Below are 7738 nucleotides of genomic sequence, written 5' to 3'. Positions count from 1 at the left end.
AACGAGAGTTACCTGCAGGGTGAGCAGGGTCATCTGAAGCTCACCAAAGGCTGTTCACCTGGAATGGAGCCTTCCAAAGCAGATGCAAGCCCTAGGGAGCAGCCATGACCAGAGCCAGGCTTCAAAAGCAGAAGTCGGGGCAGCAGCAGCAGCAGCAACCGTGGCTGCAGTGAGCCTTGCAGCTGCATGGATCAGTCAGATATAAGGGAAGGGTCTGTCAGCTGCCCCAGAGGGTCAAATCAACGTGGCCCCAACAGCCTACTTTATTTGAAGGAAAAGAATGAAAAGGGTATTTACAGCATGTGATATAGCATTCTTAGTGGTGCCTAACAGTAGTCGACTCTAGGAAATATACCCTTTGAGAGAATTGGGTCTCTGCCAGTGGTTGGGCTGAGGTGACACAGTAGAGTCTCTGGTCTCTAGACTTTTCTCCGGCTTCTGCTCCTCCACCCTTTGTTCCACACCTGAGAATCAGGATTCCTACCACTGTCGCCATAAGAACATGTGAGCTGTGGACGGTTGGTAATTGGCTCACTTACTTAATGGGAAAGCTTACTCTAAAGGCCATACCCTATTTTTCTACTCAGTGTGTGGTCCACGGACCAGTCACCTCACAGACATCTCTCCGGGGCCTTTTAAAACCAACGTAGAAGATAGAGCTTTCAGGTTAACACAAGGAAAGTAACTCGCAGCCATTTACAGAAGATACTTAAGGCTTCCTACACACAGAGGAGGGGAAAAGACAGTATCAAACACAGAGACTCAGGGAAGAATAACTTCATGAGAGGAATGCATAAACAAATGAAAACTAAGAAAGTGTAAAATGCATTCAGATTAATAACCCAGAAAATCCCTACATTGAAAAAAGTAGGAACAAACAGTTTTTGAACCAATCAGGAAAAGAATCAGCAAAATCGCAGGAGTCCACAAATACATCTCAACCATAACCCAATAAAAGGTCTTAGCACTTGAGACTCGATTTAGCAGATTGAATTTACAAGATCTGGGGCTGGAGAGAGATGGCTCAGCAGTTACAAGCACTGCCTGCTCTTTCAGAAGAGCCAAGTTTGAATCCCAAAATCCACATGACAAAGCACAACCATCTGTAACTTGAGTCATAAGGAATCCAACACCGTGTTCTGGTCTCCATGTATAATACACACACACACACACACACACACCACAATGCACACACACACACACACATGCAGGGGAAACATATACATAAATATAAGTAAAGCAGCAGTAAATACGATCCATCTGCTTGTTATCTACACTAAATTGTCCCATTAGCAAAAACATTTAAAGATGGAAAATAATGTACCAAGCAAGTGGAGAGTGGAAAGGTCATGAGTGAGTGTGCTCACCTCTGACAAGCAGTCTTCAAGCCAAAGTTATCCAGAAAAGATAAAGGCTATAACATATTAATAAAGGGAACATTATGGAGATACAATAACATATGTGTGTTATTATTGTATGTTCATATATACATACACATATATGCAGGGAACTTTGGTGAATCTCATTTCATAAACACCACTGGACATAAAGGAACAGTCAGGTGCAGACACAAAAAGATGGGTGATGTTGGTACTATACTTGACAAAGAACACATATTGCAGGCAAGAAATCAACCAAGGACTTCAGAGATAAACTGCACTGTGGATTGATTGCACCAACTTAGCAGGCATCTGTGGAATATTCTAAGAGCTGTGGAATATACATTTTTCTCAATAGTTTCTTCCTAAAACAGATCATGTGTCACAGAGCTATTTCAATAAATACCAAAAAAAATGTTTCTCATATGTTACCCCATATGAGTATAGTGGAATAAAACTAGAAAACAACCATGGAAATTATACAAACACATGAAGATTACATAATGTGCTTCTGAATGATCAGTGGCTCACTGAAGAAATCAGGCAGGGAAACTCTAAAAGTCTTAGAACAAAGGAAAATAAAAATACAACTTGCCAAACCTTTGCGAAACAGTAAAAGCAATTCTAAGAGGGAAGAGCGTAATTATATGTTCTCTCACATTTAAAAGATCAGAGAAAGCACAAATAACTTAATGATGCATCTCAAGGTCTTAGAGAAATAATAACAAGCCAAACCCAGATTTAGAAGAAGAAAAAAATAGAGTATAGAAATTAATGAAATGGATACTAAAAGAAAATAAAAATAATCAGTGAAGCAAAATTAGTGTTTGAAAAGAGAAATAAGAACATCAGGCAGTAGTGCCGCATGCCTTTAATCCCAGCACTTGGGAAGCAGAGGCAGGCAGATTTCTGAGTTTGAGGACAACCAGGGCTACACAAAGAAACCCTGTCTCAAAAAAACGAAAACAAAAACAAAAAAAACTAAAGACTATATCAGACACTTAGCTGAGGTAACTGAAAGAAAGAGAAAACCAAAATTAATAAAATTAGAGGTCAAAAAAGAGGCATTATAATAGACAGCAAAGAAATCCATAAGATACTTAGCAAATACTTGAAAACTTATGTTCTAATAAACTAGAAATCTACATGAAATGTGTAAATTCCTGCACTCATATGACCTACTAAAATTAAAACAAAAGCATATAAACTTTTGGGAAAGCAATAAATGAGAACAGAGTATGACATCTATGTATAAAAACAACATAAAGAAACCTATAGTTCATATGATAACCTAAAAGATTAATTTGAAAAAAAATTTGGCCTAGTAGCTAGGATCACTGGGTGTTCTTCCAAAGGACCCAGGTTCAAGTCCCAGCATCCACACAGTGGCTCTCAGCTTTCTCTAAATCCAACTCCATGGGTCCAGTGTCCTCTTCCGGCCTCTGAAGGCACTACACCCATACAAACATGCTGACAAAACACTCATACACATAAACATTTAAAAGAGTTTTATAAATAGCTTAAACATACTTATAATAAACCATAAAGTTGAAGCAGTCTTACAAAAGCTGAGGGACTTGGAGTCAGTAAGTCTTGTTATGAATAAAGGAGGACTTAAGTTCAGATTCTGAATACCCACATAAAAATCCAGGCGTGGTGGCATGTCAGTCCAGTGCTGTGGAAGCAGAGACTGGACGATTCCTGATGCTTGCTGACCAGACATTCTAGAAAAATCACTAAGTTCAAGATTCAGTGAAAAACTCTGATTCAAAATAATAATAATAATAATAATAATAATAATAATAATAATAATAGCATAAAAGAAAGAAAGTAAATGAAAATAAAATATGGAGCTTGAGGTGGTGGTGTACATTTTAAATCCCAGAGGCAGAAGTAGGCAGAAGTTTGAGGCCAGACTGGTCTACTTAGTGAATTCCAGGAACAGCCAGGCTTACATATGTGGAAAGAAATTAAAGAAGACACCCAACACCAATCAACCTCAGGTCTACACACACACACACTTGGGGGGTGGGCATTGATTAGAGAGTCAGAAAGACAGACGAACAAAAAGAGAGACAGAGATACACAGACAGACACACAGAGACCCACAAACACAGGCAGACAGAGAGAGACACAGAGATGCATACTGAGATACAAACATATTCATAAACACACAGACACACAACAGATATAGACAGACTCACATACACAGACACAAACACATACAAACTCACACACATACAGACACAAACACACACACACACAGAATAACAGACACATACACACAAAATAAGTCAATAAGTGTAATAAAAATTATTCTAGAGGCTGGTGAGATAGGTCAGCGGGTAAGAGCACTGACTGTTCTTCCGAAGATCCTGAGTTCGGATCCCAGCAACCACATGGTGGCTCACAACCACCTGTAATGAGATCTGATGCCCTCTTCTGGTGCGTCTGAGGGCAGCTACAGCAAATTACACCCCTACAGCGAGTGGGGCCGGCAGGGGTCCTGAGTCCAATTCCGAGCAGCCACACACATGATAGCTTACGGCCATCTGTACAGCTACAGTTTACTCATACACATAAAATAAATAAAATATATCTTTAAAAAATTATTCTAAAGAATAATTATAAAACAATAAAATAAAAACAATAACACCAATGATTTTCAGACTATTGTAGGGAGGGGTAGTGAGACGGCTCAGCAGGTCAAGTGATTGGTGTGTAAGCATAAGGACTACAGTTCAGATCAGCAGCATACACACAAATGCCCGGTGTGTGTAGCAGCCCCCGTGTAACTCTAGCATTTGTAAGGCAGACAGAGAATCCCCAGAGCGAGCTGGCTAGCTGGACTGGCCAAACAATGAGCTCCAAGGTCAACTGGAGAGTGACCAAGGAAGACTGCCAAAGTCAGCCTCAGGCCCCACCCACATGCACACATGTAAATACACATATGAACACACACACATACACTTGCAATAAATAAAATTATTTCACTTGTATTTAAATTTTAAAATTGAAAGGGAAGAAATACTCTATGAAGCCAGTGTTAACTTGGTAACAAAACCACATACAGACACTCAACAGAAAAACAAACGGATAAACAAGAAAGAGACCAGTTTCACTGAGGAACACAGACATAAAGATTCTAAATAAAGCTGGGTGGTGGTGGTGCGGGCTTTTAATGCCTCTTGGGAGGCAGAGGCTGGTGGATCTCTGAGTTCAAGGCCAGCCTGCTCTACAGAGTGAATTCTAGGACAGCAAAAGCTACACAGCAGAAGTTTGAAAAACCCAAATCAAAACAACAACATTCTAAGTAAGATATTTGCAAATCACATAAAAAAAAAAAGATGACACACTGTGATCGAGTTTCATTCCCGGAATGCAAGGATGGTACAACATGTGTAAATCAATAAAAGCGATGTAGCGTGTAAGCAGACTCAGGGGTATAGATCATATAACTGTCTCAAACAGTGCAGAAAAGGCCTCTGGGAAAATTCAGCACCCCTTTATAAGAGTCCTGAAGAAGCTATCAATAGAAGAAACATGCTTTAGTATATAAAGGTTATTGGCAAACCTATTGCCGACATAAGAGAAAATTCAAGTTTCTTCTAAAGTAATGAGTGATACAAATGTCCCCTCTCTCTACTCTCATTTAATGCGGTGTGTGAATGCTTGTCCAAAAAAAAAAAAAAAATACCTCACAGTGCCCCTTTTGCATAGACTGTGATAAAATACTTAAGATTCTGAAGACTCCGAAAGGAAGCTCTTAGCTTTGATGGTTTCATCAACGTAATTAACAAAATGCAAGGTGAGCATTCAAAGATGGAATTCCCGCTTGGCTCAACCATACAGTGTCTTCCATGCAAGCACAAGGACCAGAGTTCAGATCCCCAGCAACCCTGTAAAAAGCTGAGGACAAGGCTCATTTATAACCTCAGTGCTGGGTGAGGTGGAAATGGGCAAAACCCTGGAACAAACTGGCCAGCCAGAAAAATTGATGAGCTCCATCTTCGGTTAGAAATCCTGTCTGGTGGGGGCATACTTTTAATCCCAGCACTCAGGAGGCAGAGGCAGACAGATGGCCAGCCTGGTATACAAGGCAAGTTCCAGTACAGCCTGGACTATTACACAAAGAAACCCTGTCTCAGAAAACAAAACAAAACAAAACAAAATGAAATGAAAGAAAGAAGAAAGAAGGAAGGAAGGAAAGAAAGAAGAGGAGAAAAAGAGAAGCTGTGGCTCAAAATATAAGATAGAAATCATTTCAGAAGACACCCAATATTGATCTCTGGCCTCCACCTACACAAACACACACATGTGTGTACTTGCACACAAACACACACACACAAAGTCACTATAGAAAAATCAGTAGTTTCATACAATAGTATAAATAGTATACAATAGTAATAAAAATGATGATAAATAAATCAAGAAAATAATTCTATTTACAATAGCCTTGAATTCTTATCTAGGAATAAACCTAACTGGGGAGGTTAAACACATCTATAATGAAAAATTAAAACAGTGAAGAAAGAAACTGAAGGAGACATTAGAAGATGGACAAAGAGGCTTTGGGTAGGGTGGGAGCTAGCACACATGAGGCCCAGGATTCAGTCCTCAATACTCCAATGAATAAGGGATGGAAAATCTGGAAATTAGAGAGATCTCTGGTGTTCTCTCATTGGCAGAACTTGTAGTGTGAAAACAGCTATCTATATTACTGAAAGTGATATACAGATTTAATACAATCTCCATCAAAATTGTAATGACACTCTTCACAGAATTAAAAAAAAAAAATCAATCCTAAAGTCTATATGGAAACACATATCACAACACCTGATCTCAAACTGTACCACAGAGCCATAGTGACAAAAGCAGCAAGGTACTGTCAGGAAAACAGACATACAGACCCGTAGAGTAGCACAGAGACACAGAAACAAACACACACAGCTAAACCTGCGGGCTGTAGGTAAATGTGTGTGCCCAAACCCACAACAGAGAAGTCAGCGGCATCAGTAAATGATGCTAAGGGAAAACTGGACATCCACTCATAGAAGAACGAGGCTCGATCCCTATTTTCACCCTGTTCAAAATCATTTCAAACTTGTTAAAAGGCCTTAATTGTAAGACTGGAAACTTTGAAGCTATAAAGGAAAATATAGAAAAAAAATGTTTCCAGATAGGGCCATACACAAGGACTTTCTGAAAAGGATTCTGAGAACCTAAGAAACATCAGAACTGATAATTAGAATTGAATGAAATTAGGAAGTGTTTGCTGAGAGACAAAAAGAGGTGACGGTACAGCTCACAGAGAAGGAGAAAAACCTTTGCTCTCTCTATTGGCGTACTCACTGGGGGTTAACATATAACACAGAATACATAAGGAACTCAAATTCAAACACCAAAGCCCCCAGATCTTAAATCATTCAATCTGTTTGGAACTGCCACTGAGAGTCAGGTGGAAGAAACGCCACAGGGTGTGGCCATTATGCTCATCACACAGCTATGGTATGGGTAACAGGGCAGCAGAGGAAGGAGTAAGATCAAAGAAGATAAGACACGAAGCTGCAGCTCTTATGGGAGGGAGAAAATGGGGAGATGTGGAGAGAGGGAAAGAGAAGTGGGAATCACCGTTATTCTTAATCATTCTGGTATATGAGAATAATCCAGTTATTCTGTGAATCCTAATTAGACTTGATGAAGAGTAATGGGTATAAGTAAGGCAAAGCCTGGGATTTGTAGTGTTTTGCCTTTTTTGTTTTGAGACAAGGTCTCATGTAGCTCAGACTGGCCTTGAATTTGCCAGGTGGCTGAGGCTGGCCTTTAACTCCTACCTTCAAGGATTACAGCTACATGCCTTCATGGTTTTATGTGATGTTCAAGTCTCAAGCAGGGAGCACAAAGCACATACTCCGCTCCTGAAGCCCAGGTCAGCTGCTGCTGTTCTGACACAGTTCATGATGAAGGTACTGGAAAGGCTTGTCTGGGTCTTTGCTAGGCAGGAAGCAGTACTACCAGTGGGCACATTTGTTAACTGTGAGAGGTGGGAGCCAGGGTATGATCGCTCTGAAAGCCCATGAATGGACCTGCTGCTGCTGTCAGGATGAAGGGCTGTTGCTTTGGGCCTCTGACTGCTGACTCACCTGGCACATGCTGCTACAACAAGAAGCATCATCCCCGTGATAGGTGCCACATATGACATGGTGGAGTCACAGCCGTGGGACTCTGGAATCTGGAATGCTGCCAGCAAGCCTCTGAGAATTGGTGGATCTCCAGTGGCTATGTGTCCCTTCCTTCCCTCCTTCTTTCCTTCTTTCCTTCCTTTTTTCCTTCCTTTCTTCTTTCCTTCCTCTTTTCAT

Source organism: Mastomys coucha, unplaced genomic scaffold, assembly GCF_008632895.1.
Source record: "Mastomys coucha isolate ucsf_1 unplaced genomic scaffold, UCSF_Mcou_1 pScaffold6, whole genome shotgun sequence".
In the NCBI taxonomy this organism is placed as follows: domain Eukaryota; kingdom Metazoa; phylum Chordata; class Mammalia; order Rodentia; family Muridae; genus Mastomys; species Mastomys coucha.
This window is presented reverse-complemented; position numbering follows the sequence as displayed.